Raw genomic sequence first — 15,214 nt, forward strand, 5'->3', positions numbered from 1 at the left:
TGTTCAAACTTTGAGAGTTAGGTATAAGAATAAACAACTCACGGTAGCATTTCCCTCCTAGGGTTCTGAATCCGGTACAACAGCGCTTAATATTTCTAAATAAAGATATTGGTTTATTTGAGCATTTCGGTGATTTGACATCTTTTGTCATTGATTATATACAAGATTTCATAGTTACTTACGGAGATTTAGGATCATTACACAGTGGTTCCACGGGTGTGGGGTCTGTACACATTGACTTCATTAACAGAGACAACAACACGGATAATCCAACAGCGTGCATTTTCATGTGGAATAAATGTTAGGAACAAAATTAAATACGCTCTGCATATGAAAATGATTTCCGTTTGTAAAGCACATGACTTTTAACAGGAAGACAATCATACAGAATCCTGATGCAAATCACGAACTTCACCGGTTTAAATTTCATGCTTAAAACCAAAATAAAAAGTGTTAAATATGTTATAGTATTCAAATTATGTTGAAACAAGGTCATTAAATTAAATGTACGATGTAACTTCAACTCGGTGCAAGCCCGCGAACATTGAGACTTGCAAGAGGTCCACAGGCCTTATCGGTCACCTGAGTAGTAGTGAAAAGTATCACTACTCCCAAGGGCTATGATATCTACATGTGTAGAAAAAACACCCTGTTCTGAATATCTAAGCTAAATTGTAATGTTCAGCAAAGGTATAAAACAAGATGTGTTCTTAAAACTTTAATGCCATCAACAGTGCATATATTGATGAAAGGAATGTGTGCATTAACGTTAAATTAAAAGATATGACTAATTTGGACCCATCCTAGAGTCAAACCCCTGGATTGTGAAATTCACCATTTTTCGTACATCCTTTTCTGCTATTCCTAAGTATGCATTTAGATTTTATACAGTATCAGCAAACTTAATAAGTACTTCAACTCGTTATTATAATTTTGACACCACCCTGACACCAAGCCCTTACCCCTAAGATCATGGAATTTACAATTTTGGTAAAGGACTACCTTCTCTTTCTAAATATCCATTTAGTTTCAACTTAGTATCATTAGTACTAAAGAAGATGTTAATTAAATGTTTTATAAACACTGTATACTAAGTTTGGCCCCGCCCTGGGGTCAAAATCCCTACTACAGGGATCATAAAATTTACAACTTTGGTAAAGGCCTTCCAGCCCTACATCTCTATGCATTTAGTTTTTCTTATGCTCTGTAAGTCTTGTTTGGTTTCACTTTCGTTTTTAATACTTCCGGATATCACTGATTTTCGAAAAAGAGTAGGCTCACTCATGACTGGGGGTCGTCGGGGAAACTCGAACACTCACAACCAAACATATTTCAATAAGTTAACCGCCGTAAAATGTCTGAAATATTGCCAAAACGGCGTAAAACCATAATCAATCAATCATAACAGCGAGTCAGCGCTAATATGTCATTTGGTGTATTGTTTTGCGATTGGCTGCATACACGAACTGGGAAAATTCTGCCATGTAGTTTATTTAGGTTACTAGTCGATGCTAAAGAAAGGAAGGGGTGGATACAAAGATGTTGGAACGTAATATGTCGGTCTAAATGCTTACGTTTCTTTGTTGTATTTGACATGCCGACTTAAAATAAAGCTTATCTTATGTAATAATCATTGTTCAATGAACAACGTCCAATTAGCACGTGTATAAACTACGAGAATATATTGGACACGTTGAATTAGTTATTTCAGGGGGGGGGGGGGTATAAGCCTAGAAACGATTTTGATAGACGAACTGATAAAGATAAAATAATGAAAGAATTGACTACAATTTCCTAAGGGGGACAGTTCTTCTCCGATATCAATTTCAATATTTAATAAAAAAAAATTAACTACATAATTCCCTTCTGTCAGGAAAAAGTGGAGGGGTGCTAACTTATTGTATCAATATAGAAGAAAAATACCCTTGCTAGAGAAAGGGGAAAGGGTTGAGATGACACCCTTAATTTTGATACAACAAAGAGTTGCATTAGGTGTAACACACATTAAAGCCTTCTTTTTGTGGGGACTCTTGTAATTACTGTAAGCGAAGGATCTGTTTGGCCATATAAGGTCACTTCTGTCGTATCCATTGCAATCTTCAAGTGACTTTGGTACGTCAGTTGACTGGGCACTCCAGACAGTTTTCATGATACCTTCAAACAAAAGTTCATGAACGTATGAAAAATATCAGCAGAAAATGATGTAAACAGCAACATTTATACCACCACCACCCCCCAAACAAAAATTATTTGGTGATTGAATACTGTGAAATCTGTGCTGACCTGTGAAATTGTTATCTAGTGTATAGAAAGTGGATGGTTCATTTTTACTTACATGTATAACAAAATGCTAAAACATACTTTTCCAGGGTCTTTTAATTATGATGTTTCCAATTGTCGTGGATGGTTTGCTTTACATGTAATCAAGCAGGTTTATTTCTCACTGCATGTTTACAACATCCAAGTCTTCAAGGGAAGCTGTGAGAACAAAAACTATACCATTATAGTATTTGGTATGCATATAAATTTGAATAACACTGAAATCAGAATAAAATACAGAAAAACCAACAGACACTAAACTTTACAACAATAGTTGTAACTTCCTGGTTTGATGTACTAGTATCTGGTAATACTTGTCTTTTACACTGTACCCTTTCAATGTTAGGGTTTGATGTTGTATACTTGTGATCATGTAGATGCCCTTCGTTCTTGTCTGGTACAGGAATATTGGTAGCCGTCTCAACATCAACTCCGGTTCCCACATGTACATGTGAAGATGCATTGTGTTTATTAAAAAAGTAATATACCACAAGTTGCTGTATTTATTGACTTAAAATGGCTCACTACACAACAAAATTGTAGTTTCTGAAATCAACACAGAATATGAGTTTTACAATCATTCTTACCAATGTCATGTGGCAATTTTGCATGATTATACAAAAAAGATATACGAGTTCTCTTGAAACACAATACAAAATTTAATCATGCAGGAACCTATATACATGTGAGGTTTTTGTATTTTTATACATGTATGTACTTCCACATGAAGTATTTTCTTACTTTTGTTGAAGCGAGCACACAATGTAATGTACATAGATTTAAACTATTAAAAACAGCTCTGTAGATTATAACCTATAGAATGTATCTAGCATTATATTCACGAGATATTTCTAGTGATATATTGAGCATATTCATAATAATGCGTTTTTGTGTGTACATATCATCATGCAGTTTGAAGGATCGTATGTTAGAATTAACGTGTGTCCATTATAGAAATTACTGCAAGTTAGCGAAGATACGCTCGCTTCTACGGGAATTCCATATTACACGTATTATTACAAATGAATTACCTTGCTTTATTCTTGTATACCATTGTGAAATAGTGTACTGGGCTGCAGATCTCATTTTTCGCGTTATGTGTATCTCTACTTTCTCTTTTGCTTGACGTTGTACCGCGCACGTTACATATGTCATTTCCGGTGGCGTTTTACCTATCTGTTTAAGGATCCGCCAACGAAATATTGTTGCTCCAGTAAATTTTGGCATTAATACCAGAACTATTGCTTTGGAAGTAATTAATTAATTACTTAGATTAGATTGAATGAGACTAGTGTTATTTTCCAGTTTATTAATAGTTCAATATTAATTCTAGTTATATATGAACTATTTTCCAGTCACAATTTTGGTTGGATTTCCAACGGAATCCGTTCCCATTGGAACGAAATCGTTGGACGAGAGTATAAAAGAGTCCCCACGGGGACTCCAACTTTTTCTACTTTATTAGATAGATGTAGGTATTATTTTAAGTTAGAAATGATTAGGTTTTAGTAAGAGGGGGATGAAGTAAATTTTACTGCTATTTTAGGTGACTTTCAGTGAGATGTAATATTCATTGATAGGGATACAGTATATTATATCTATTAGGATTATAGACGACTGCAGCCTTGCGCTATATTTTTGAGATTGTGTTCAGTGCCATAATTTATTAACTCTATTTGTTATTTCGTTGAATAAACCTTGTAAACTTTAATTCATCTCTTTATTACTTGCTAGTAAATTATTTGGAGTCCATCGCGAACGATCATCCGACATATTCTGATATACTCAACATTAAACAATTGTTTCTGTTGAGTCTGTTAAATTATATTTACAACAACAGTAATCGCATAAAATAAATTCACGGTCCAGTGATCGAACCACTAGACCGTTACATTTTTGGTGTCAGAAGTGGGATCTACAAATTTCAGGTGTAGATCCAGTGATGCGGACTTACGTATTTCAGTTTTGAAGTCACAGTTGTTGTATTTGTTGTTTTTTGGGTTTTTTTTTTTTTTTTTTATTGGTTCCGCCCATATCTGATAGGGATTAAATTACAAAATGTTTACAAGGCTACAAGCCTCACAAAAGGAAGAGGAATTGAGGGAAACTGGAATTCAAATAGCTGAGACTGAGGAATGTTCATCTCAGGATGAGATACCCCAGAAGGCTAATCCTCAAGAAATACATTTTCATACATGTACTGAAACATGTCCAAGTGATGATGAAATAAATGCAGCATATGATGAAAATAATTTTTCTAAAGATTCTAACACCAATACAGAGGAGCATTTGGGACCATCACTAGGTGTTCTCTCCCCACATATTATGACGCATGGTGCATTTTATGGCGTCACACCATCATCCTCTGTTAAGAGAAATAAGACATATACAAGGTCTAGATCAAATAGTGCTAGATTCAATACAATCAGCCCCGATAAGTGCGTTGCTCCCCATTATGAGGGAGATAACTCCGACAAAGAGAGTGAGACAAATGTCCCTACGAACATGTTACATGAGTTCACTCAAGTTTTAAATGGAGCTTTCACAAGGATGACGGATGCCCTCGGCTCTATGTTCAGGAATGCTATCACAGAAATAAAAGAGAGCTCAGTGCATGAGAATCCTTCCACAATAAATCCAAATGAGAGTAGATCTACACATAAGCACAGTAATAGGGCGTTCCGAAGTCTGTCGTCTTCCTCTTCAAGGAGAACTCATGTCCATGAGCAAACTGCTGATCAAGAATCTGAGTTGTCAGATAATTCTGAGTCTGAGTCTCCCAATGTCAGTTCGGTATTAACCTCAAAGTTGTATAAGAGAACTACAAACAATTCGGCAGCAAAGTTACCTGCATTTAAGGGGGAATCTGATGAAAAGTGGAAATCTTATATAAACCGATTTGAGGCAGTGGCCAATTACAATGGGTGGTCTGGAAAGGAAAAATTAGGTAAATTGCTCCCTAGACTGCAAGGTGCAGCAGGTGATTTTGTGTATGAGGAACTCGGACCAGAAATACTGTCAAATTACAAAAATCTTATTAAAGAAATAGGGTGTCGATTTGGTGTCATAGAAACAAATAAGACTTATCAGACAAAATTTCGCTGCAGAGACCAGAAAAATGGAGAACTGGTCCAAACATATGCAGCTGAGTTAAAGAGCCTATACAGTAAGGCCTACCCAAGTAGGGATGGTAATACTAGACAGGAGGACCTTGTTTCTAAATTTCTTCTCGGACTCTCAAGTGAGAAGGCTAGATTACATGTTGAGTTAAACAGAACTCCCAAAACAATCGAGGAGGCAACAAGGCATGTAATAGAATACGAGGGAGCTACTAGATATCCTCGTGCCAACGACAACAGTGATTGGGTAAATCGTAGGAAACCCACCAGACAAGCTGCAGATAGAGGTATATCATCAACAAGTTCAACTGATGAAGTAGTTACAAGAAACAATCCTCATTCTAATGCTAGGAACAAATCTAGGGAAGAAACCGGAGATGTAAAACCCAACCCTAGTACCTCTCAATATATCACAAAAGAAGACTTAAAGAGTGCTCTTCTGGAACTTAAAGATTCTTTGCAGTCCAATGACCATGTTGCACAGAAACAGAGAGGTCCTCCTAAATGCTACAGGTTTGGAGAGCCTGGGCATTATGCTAATAGCTGTCGGAGTGAAAAGACTCTGAAGGGTCCAAGAGGCAATAAACCTCTAAGTCCAGTAGCAAACCAATCTAAACCATGTCAGTTAAACTAGAACGGGTCAGTTCTGTCGGCCTAGAGGTGACCCAGATGAATTTTGAGAATGGCCCAACTTTTGATGATGGTAATTCAAATAAAAAAAATTCTAAATCAATTCAGAGTTTACTAGAAAACAGTGTGGTACAGGAAGACCTTGGTGTAGGGAATGAGATTAAGTTGAAATGTTTTACTGAAACCCCCTGCTATTCAATGTTGAGTGCCAATATTTCAGGTCCTGCTTCATCTAAAAGCGAGGAACATGGACATGTCTGTGGGCAAAAATTAGTACTCGGAGTAGAGCTGGATTGGAGTGGTACTTCTTTGGAGAGACCTGTAAACAGTCGGGTAGACTGTGGGGTGGTTTCAGATTTCGAGAGGCTTGGAAACAGTCGGGTAGACTGTGAGGTGGTACCGGGTTCAGAGAGGCTTGAAAACAGTTGGGTAGACTGTGAGGTGGAACCAATTGTTTTAAATGTTGATCATCAGGTAGAATATACCGGTAATTCTCCTGACTCAATTTCAAATCTTGACACATTAGCAGATGGAGTTTGTAAATCTACTTGGAAAAAGTCTTCTGGGATTGAAGACGGAAATGCTCTACACCCTGGTCAATCGTCCCCCTGTGATACATTAAGACAGATAAATGGAACTCCAGGAATTTGTATCAGTGGTTCTGTTCAGGGTGTCAATATAGACTGGACAACTGATACGGGAGCGACTAGATCTATTATTTCTAGGAAAATTTTTGATAGGATTCCAAAGAGATTAAGGCCAAATTTAAAACAATCTCGTTCATTAAAAGGTGTTAATGGAGAACCCTTAAAAGAGTTGGGATAGGCCATTTTTGAGATTCAAAAACGGAAAACAGAAATATTCATATCTAGTGATCAGTCATTCAAAAACTTACTTTGTTAAACACCACTCTGATTCCACGCACAAGTACTCTGAAGTTGAAATAAAAAATATGCTAGAGTTCCTCATTGACAATATCTTCGTGGTCTTTGGTGATCAGGTCTTCCAACAGTCTGTTGGAATTCCCATGGGCACGAATTGTGCTCCTTTGTTAGCTGACCTGTTTTTATATTCATATGAAGCAGAATTTATTCAAAAACTTCTACGTGAGAAAAACAAATCTCTCGATGTGACCTTCAATTCGACTTATAGATATATCGATGACGTTTTGTCTATTAACAAAGATATCTTTCATTCATATGTCGATTTGATATATCCCTGTGAGCTCGAAATAAAGGACACCACAGAGTCGTCCACTTCTGCTTCATACTTAGATATTTTATTGAAAGTAGACATTAACGGCAAACTAACAACTCAACTGTATGACAAACGGGATGATTTCAGCTTCTCCATCGTCAACTTCCCACATTTATGTAGTAATATTCCATTATCACCTGCATATGGTGTTTATATATCTCAACTGATTCGATATGCAAGAGCTTGTTCTGGGTATAGTCAGTTTTTAAATCGAGGTAAGCTACTGACAAACAAGTTGATGGTACAGGGATTTCAACAGTCTCGATTGAAGTCAGCATTTCGCAAATTCTATGGTCGTTATAACGATCTAGTTCGTCAATACAACCTCGCATTGGGTCAAATGCTGTCTGACGTGTTTCATACCGATTGTTAAGCCGTTCTTGGCACACTGATTTTGACTGCGGATAACTCCGTTTACCTGATCAGGATATGGGGCTCACGGCGGGTGTGACCGGTCAACAGGGGATGCTTACTCCTCCTAGGCACCTGATCCCGCCTCTGGTGTGTCCAGGGGTCCGTGTTTGCCCAACTATCTATTTTGTATTGCTTGTAGGAGTTATGAGATTGATCACTGTTCGTTATCTTCACCTTGCATTCAGCTGGGTCAGGCAACAATTATGGAAGAAATAATTGTGGCGGAGATAGAAGATGAAGCCCTGTTAGGATTAGACATCTTAACAAAGAAAGAAAATGGTCCAGTTGACATAAAATTACATGAAAACTTAATCACATTTAGAGGTCATGATATGAGGTCAGTAAAATAATTGACAGAATAAGAAAAGTATCAACAGTTGATACAACTGTCATTCCTCCATATAGTGAGGCCTTAGTGGATGTTTTTATAGATAGGTCTGAAACCGACCAGACTTTACCTCAGCAGATATTTTGTATTGAACCCTCAGAAGATTTTAATAACAGGCTTTCACTATTGATGGCTTCTTGTCTTGTAGACTTAGGAAAGAGAGTTACCACGAAAATAAGGGTTATGAACCCTCTTAAAACGGAAATTAGCATAAAACAAGGTGAAATCTTGGGAGATGCTGAACTAGTAGACTTTACAAATATTCAAACAATTATGTCAGCAGAGAGTTTTGCTGATCAAAGTAATTACTCCATTTGGAGGATCCAACTAGGAGAAAATTCTGAAAAGGGAAACAACTCTTTACAGGAAAAGGAATCTGAAGCTCAATTCTTGGATAATGACAAGGATGTTCCTGAACATCTATTAGATCTGTATAATAGGTCTTCTGTTAGCAAGACTTTAGGTGAGAATCGTAGCATTTCGGATCTTCTCTGCAAATATCAAACGACATTTTCAAAAAATGAATCAGACCTAGGAGTCACTGACCTTGTACGACACGAGATAGATACTGGAGATGCCAAACCTATCAGGCAACTTCCTAGGAGAGTCCCTTTGGCATTTGCAGAGGAAGAACAGAAAGTTGTTAAAAATATGCTAGAACAAGGAATTATTAGAAAATCAAGCTCTCCTTCGGCCAGTCCCATTGTACTTGTTAAAAAGAAAAATGGAAAAACTGGATGTTGTATTGACTACAGGCGTCTCAACACTGTAACCCGTCAGGATGCATTTCCTCTCCCTCGAGTTCAGGGCTGTATAGATTCAGTTAGAGGATCTGTTTACTTTTCTACATTTGACCTTACAGCTGGGTATCACCAGGTTCCTGTAAAAGAGGAAGATATCCCCAAAACAGCTTTTATTACCAAATATGGTCTTTATGAATTCACTACAATGCCTATGGGCTTGAGTACTGCTTGTGCCACATTCCAAAGGCTTATGGAACTTGTATTACAAGGGTTAAATTGGCAGACCTGCATCATTTATCTAGATGACATTGTTGTCTTTGGTTCATCTTTTCACGAGCACCTGCAAAGAGTCGAGAATGTTTTATTGAAGATATCTGAATCTGGAATGAAACTAAAACCAGACAAGTGTCATCTTTTTCAGACAAGTGTCACATTTCTAGGCCATGTTGTATCTGCTGAAGGTGTACTTCCAAACCCAGATAATGTAGCAAAAATCTTACAGTGGTCAAGGCCCTCATCAGTTACAGAAGTTAGACAATTATTGGGAATGGGGAGTTACTATAGAAAATTTATCAAGGGTTTTGCAAATTTAGTTAGACCCATAGTCGACTGTTGACAAAGAAAGGGAGACCATTCATCTGGACTGATGAGTGTGAAAAAGCTTTCGTTGAGCTAAAGAAAATATTTACAAGTCCAAAAATCCTTGCTTACCCTCTAGATGAAGGTGAATACAATTTAGATACAGATGCCAGTGATTCAGCAATAGCTGGTGTCTTATCACAAGTACAAAATGGACAAGAAAGGGTAATGGCCTATGGAAGCAGGTCCTTGAATAAAAGTGAAAAGAACTATTGCATTACTGACAAGGAGCTACTTGCACTGCGATATTTTGTCGAGTATTATAGGCAATATTTATTAGGTCGTCGCTTCACTGTGCGTACTGACCATCAAGCGCTCGTTTGGCTATTTACACTCAAAAGAACCCAAGGGACGTATTGCTCGATGGTTGGAAATTTTGTCGTATTTTAGCTTCTCAATTCAAAATCGACCCGGTCCAAAACACAGCAATGCTGATGCTTTGAGTAGATGTGAAAATCCTGCAGATTGTACTTGCCCAAACACAGATAGTCTTGAATATTTAAAATGTGGTCCCTGTAACAAATGTATGAAAAGGGCAACTGACATGTGTAGTTCCTTCCTGGGAAATTCTGAAAAATATGATCATGACCCTGCAAAAGATTTGAATGATTATAAATGTAGAGATAATGTTGATTCTTTGAATTCCACACGGGCTGTAAAGACAAGACAAGAAAGTCACAAAACTGACTTAGGATATTCAACTGTTTGGCAGAAGTATAGCTATGCCCAAATACAGAAAGAACAGAAAGAGGATCCAGATATTGGAGTTTTGTATAATTGGGTTGAGAGCAAGAGTCGACCAAGCTCCTGCTGAAATTATGATGCAGTCTAGAGCAGTCCGTTACTACTGGCATATATTTGATTCATTCAAAATTTCAGATGGTCTCCTTGTGAAGGGGTTTCATAAGAAAGATAATTCTGGATTTCATCTTCAATTAGTTACCCTCAAAAAGTTCAGAAAGGAGGCTATGTCCCTTGCTCATGACAATCTATTAAGTGGTCATTTTGGGTAGAAAGAAAACGCAAGAAAAAGTATCACGGAACTTTTTCTGGTTTGAAATGAGGGAAGATGTTGGTGCATATGTAGCAGGTTGTAAACCCTGTGAGATAAACAGAAAACCTTATAAAAGCCCCAGGGCTGAGTTAGGTCAAATGGCAGTAGGAGCTCCTCTCGATAGACTTTCTTCTGATATTCTTGGTCCCTTACCTGAAACTCCTAGAGGAAGTAAATATATACTAACTGTCACGGATCATTTCACCAACTGGGTCGAAATTATCCCAATATCAGATTTAACTGCAATTACAACTGCTAGAGTTATACTCAACGAGGTTATCAGTCGTTATGTGTGCTCCGATTCTATATTGACTGATCAAGGTCGCAATTATGAAAGCCAACTTTTCTATGAACTGTGTGAACTTCTAGAAATTAAAAAGAAAAGAACCATACCAAGACATCCCCAGTGTAACGGGAAAACTTAGCGATTCAACCGAACTCTCCTGAAAATGATCAAGAGTTATATCAAAGATGAAAAAACAGACTGGGATTTATACTTAGGATGTCTTGGGGATGCTTATCGTTCTAGTGTTCATGAGACTACAGGTGTTACACCTAACCTTATGATGTTTGGTAGAGAAATTCGTATGCCATTTGAGATAGTTTTTGGTAGCCGAACAAAAAGTAACCTGCCGAACAAAAAGTAACCTTCCTGTTGTGGATTATGGGAGTTATATTGAATCCCTCCGGGATCATCTGCAGGAAGCACACAGTATTGCAAGGAAACACATTCAAAGTTCAACTGAAAGACAAAGGCATTTCTATAATTTGAGAGCTTCAATGAATATATACAAGCCTGGAGACAAAGTGTGGCTACTTGAAACTAACACAGGAAAATTAAACGATTCCTATTGGGGCCCTTGTTTACTAGTACAGAAGATCTCTGATCTGAATTATAAAATAAAGAATTTAGAGAACGGAAACCTGAAAGTAGTGCACCATGATAGGCTTAAACCCTATCGCACCTAAATTTTTGGCTTGACAACAGTGAGCATCCTGGATTTGACTACATTTACATGTAATATCTTGTCATGTTACTTCTCAGAGAGAGTCTGTAATAAAACCTGTTAATACTCTTCTTTTATTGCTACCGAACCTGTAATCTCTTGAAGCAGTCATTTAGTCATGAATTTCAATGCTCATACACAGCTTGCAGTTGTCTGACTGCTATGTCGACATAACTCTGTTTCTCATGGCATTTTTCAAAAGAAAATAGATTTAATACTTCAAATTTATTGAAACTACTCCAGAGACTAAATTACTTTTATGACCATGAAATATACATGGGTCGCGAGAAGGGCTTGCAGTCGTCTTACATCATAGTTATCATAGGAATCTATATTAGTGACATTTTGAATTATTCTTCGATTACATGGGGATGTATCTTACTACAAGAGTTAAAGACGGAGGCATGTTTTATATTACCGGAACATTCTCTATATTTTAGATGTCACTAAATCTACAACAAGAACTACTGAAGAGGGGGAGAGCCTACCGTTGTTTGGGGTGTGAGGACGGTAAAGCCTATGAAGGGGAGAAGAGGCACGTCATCAGCCATTTTTTTTAAATATCATGTTGCCCTGGATTCCATTCCATTCTATTGTTCCTTATGCCACTTTCAAACAGAGGATGAGACTAAGCTGAGAGAACATGTTAAGAGTTATGGAAAACACAAAGAGGCAGTGAAGGAACTAGTGAAGAAAGGAGAACAGGTTAAGGAGACTGACTACCTTCATCGAAACCAACACTCGATCATGCCATTGGAGGGGTTAAATTACGAGCGGCTGGGAAAGGAAGAGTCAAGAGAAAGGGCGAAAAAGATCACCAAACCCGAGGGAACTGCTGTAGCCACCAGGACTTCCTCTACGCCAATTTCATACCCTGAGTTAGAAATTAACATAAATGCTGGAGAGCTCCTGGCCTTCCTGATGATGAAACGTCAGAGCCACCATCTCCAGGGTTTCCCCTTTTAGTACCTGCAGCAACAAATAGCTATCCACCCAGGAAGGACATCCCTCATGAATCCGAACCCCTGAACTTGTCGACTTCCAGCATTGGTAGTGTCAGCAGATTCTCGCACAATGAGACAAATGAGACAAAGATGTTGCAGGACGCTCCGATTGTTGAAGCCCTTGACCTCAGCAACCCTGGGAGAAAGCGGGGTCTGTCACCTGAAAGAATAGTGTCGCCAGCAGATGAAAGGAGCATAATGAGACCAAAGCAACCAAGGAACAAGACCCCTGACAGGCAGCCAAGAAACAAGACCCCTGACAGGCATAGGCAGCCAAGAAACAAGACCCCTGACAGGCAGCCAAGAGACAAGACCCCAGACAGAGAAACAACAAGAAACAGAGTCTCAGAAAGACAATTGACAGAAAAAGAAATCCCAGACAGAAAACAGGCAAGAAACACCGAGACCAGGGAAAAATCACCAACTCGACTAGTGTATGACATCCTGAATGGAATATTTGGACTAAATAGAAACATGGACCTATAACTGCGAGAAATGCAGAATCAAACGGACATTTTACGGACCATTCGAGACCAGGGAATAGAAAACAAACAGCTTGTTAGGCAGCGTTCACCCATAAGGCCCAGGAATGTGAACGACAGGCCCAGGAAGCAATTCACTGCCAACAGGTTCAACCATGGGAGGTTTTAAAGAGAAATAATTTAAAGACATTCAAACTGTGGCTATTTCCACGTTTGCATATTGTTGTATATTTTTTAAAATTATAATGTAGTTCATGTGTTCCATGAGGGCATGGAAATTAAAGGGGGGAGAAATGTGAGGTTTTTGTATTTTTATACATGTATGTACTTCCCCATGAAGTATTTTCTTACTTTTGTTGAAGCGAGCACACAATGTAATGTACATAGATTTAAACTATTAAAAACAGCTCTGTAGATTATAACCTATAGAATGTATCTAGCATTATATTCACGAGATATTTCTAGTGATATATTGAGCATATTCATAATAATGCGTTTTTGTGTGTACATATCATCATGCAGTTTGAAGGATCGTATGTTAGAATTAACGTGTGTACATTATAGAAATTACTGCAAGTTAGCGAAGATACGCTCGCTTCTACGGGAATTCCATATTACACGTATTATTACAAATGAATTACCTTGCTTTATTCATGTATACCATTGTGAAATAGTGTATTGGGCTACAGATCTCATTTTTCGCGTTATGTGTATCTCTACTTTCTCTTTTGCTTGACGTTGTACCGCGCACGTTACATATGTCATTTCCGATGACGTTTTACCTATCTGTTTAAGGATCCGCCAACGAAATATTGTTGCTCCAGTAAATTTTGGCATTAATACCAGAACTATTGCTTTGGAGGTAATTAATTAATTACTTAGATTAAATTGAATTAGACTAGTGTTATTTTCCAGTTTATTAATAGTTCAATATTAATTCTAGTTATATATGAACAATTTTGGTTGGATTTCCAACGGAATCCGTTCCCATTGGAACGAAATCGTTGGACGAGGGTATAAAAGAGGGAGCGCGCGTCCCCACGGGGACTCCAACTTTTTCTACTTTATTAGATAGATGTAGGTATTATTTTAAAGTTAGAAATGATTAGGTTTTAGTAAGAGGGGGGATGAAGTAAATTTTATTGCTATTTTAGGTGACTTTCAGTGAGTTGTAATATTCATTGATAGGGATACAGTATATTATTTCTATTAGGATTATAGACGACTGCAGCCTTGCGCTATATTTTTGAGATTGTGTTCAGTGCCATAATTTATTAACTCTATTTGTTATTTCGTTGAATAAACCTTGTAAACTTTAATTCATCTCTTTATTACTTGCTAGTAAATTATTTGGAGTCCATCGCGAACGATCATCCGACATATTCTGATATACTCAACATTAAACAATTGTTTCTGTTGAGTCTGTTAAATTATATTTACAACAACAGTAATCGCATAAAATAAATTCACGGTCCAGTGATCGAACCACTAGACCGTTACATACAGGCTTGTTAATTGTGCACCATTGTGGCATTTTAGAGAAGTTGCAAGTTGGTGATATGTTCCTGGCGGACAAAGGATTTTGTATATTTGACCAACTTTCAAATGATACGACACTTAATATCCCACTCCCTCTTACAAATGCATCCCACCTCTCAAAAGAGGATGCACAACTTTGCTGTAAATTTTGCAGAAGCAGAATTCATGTAGGATGGGAAAATGAGAGAATATTTTTTTTATCCTTAGCCATATTCCATCACAGTATAGATATCGATCTAACAGAATATTTCAGCTTTGTGTGGCCTATGTGATTTGAAGGCTCCCCTTTTGAAAGAAATTGCAGATAAATCCTACTAACTCATCATAATAATTGCAAGTAGATGTATACCTTGAATCTGTCATACTGAATTTTCCAAGTTAAAAGTGATGAATACATTATATGCTACATTACGTTTTTACATATTCACATCAATATAAAGTCTTTTTTCTCATTCTACAGGTTTTCAAATCTGCATTATAAAAAAAAAAGTCAAATCCATTTCTTTAGTGAATGCATGTAATTCAATGATTTGTGTAAAGTTGTACACTATTTCTATACATATTTTGGTTAATTTAAAATAAGAAAAACTCTTTAATGTAAATTTCATAGTATACATGT

At 37.4% G+C, this 15,214-nt stretch overlaps 2 protein-coding genes across 7 annotated transcripts in view; both read right to left on the minus strand.

The window, feature by feature from the left end:
- LOC130054058 (uncharacterized) overlaps positions 1-15,214 on the minus strand; it is a 1,204,346-nt gene that overhangs the window by 557,029 nt on the left and 632,103 nt on the right. The gene's annotated exons all lie outside the window — the stretch shown is intronic.
- The window catches only part of LOC125667137 (uncharacterized), a 66,181-nt gene that overhangs the window by 13,527 nt on the left and 37,440 nt on the right, over positions 1-15,214 (minus strand). Inside the window, exons 1-5 of one of the 6 annotated variants that reach the window (XM_056162384.1) lie at positions 3,351-3,454; positions 2,581-2,865; positions 2,362-2,478; positions 183-2,154; positions 43-95 (exon numbers count right to left, since the gene is read on the minus strand). The exons of 2 other annotated variants lie outside the window; for them this stretch is intronic. The gene's annotated coding sequence lies outside the window, so the exon portion shown is untranslated. Of the gene's footprint in view, positions 1-42; positions 96-182; positions 2,155-2,335; positions 2,479-2,580; positions 2,866-3,350; positions 3,455-15,214 lie in introns of those variants that run through there. 3 more of the 6 variants (XM_056162376.1, XM_056162373.1, XM_056162382.1) reach the window with 3 other exon arrangements.

The sequence above is a fragment of the Ostrea edulis genome, chromosome 1, assembly GCF_947568905.1.
Source record: "Ostrea edulis chromosome 1, xbOstEdul1.1, whole genome shotgun sequence".
In the NCBI taxonomy this organism is placed as follows: Eukaryota; Metazoa; Mollusca; class Bivalvia; order Ostreida; family Ostreidae; genus Ostrea; species Ostrea edulis.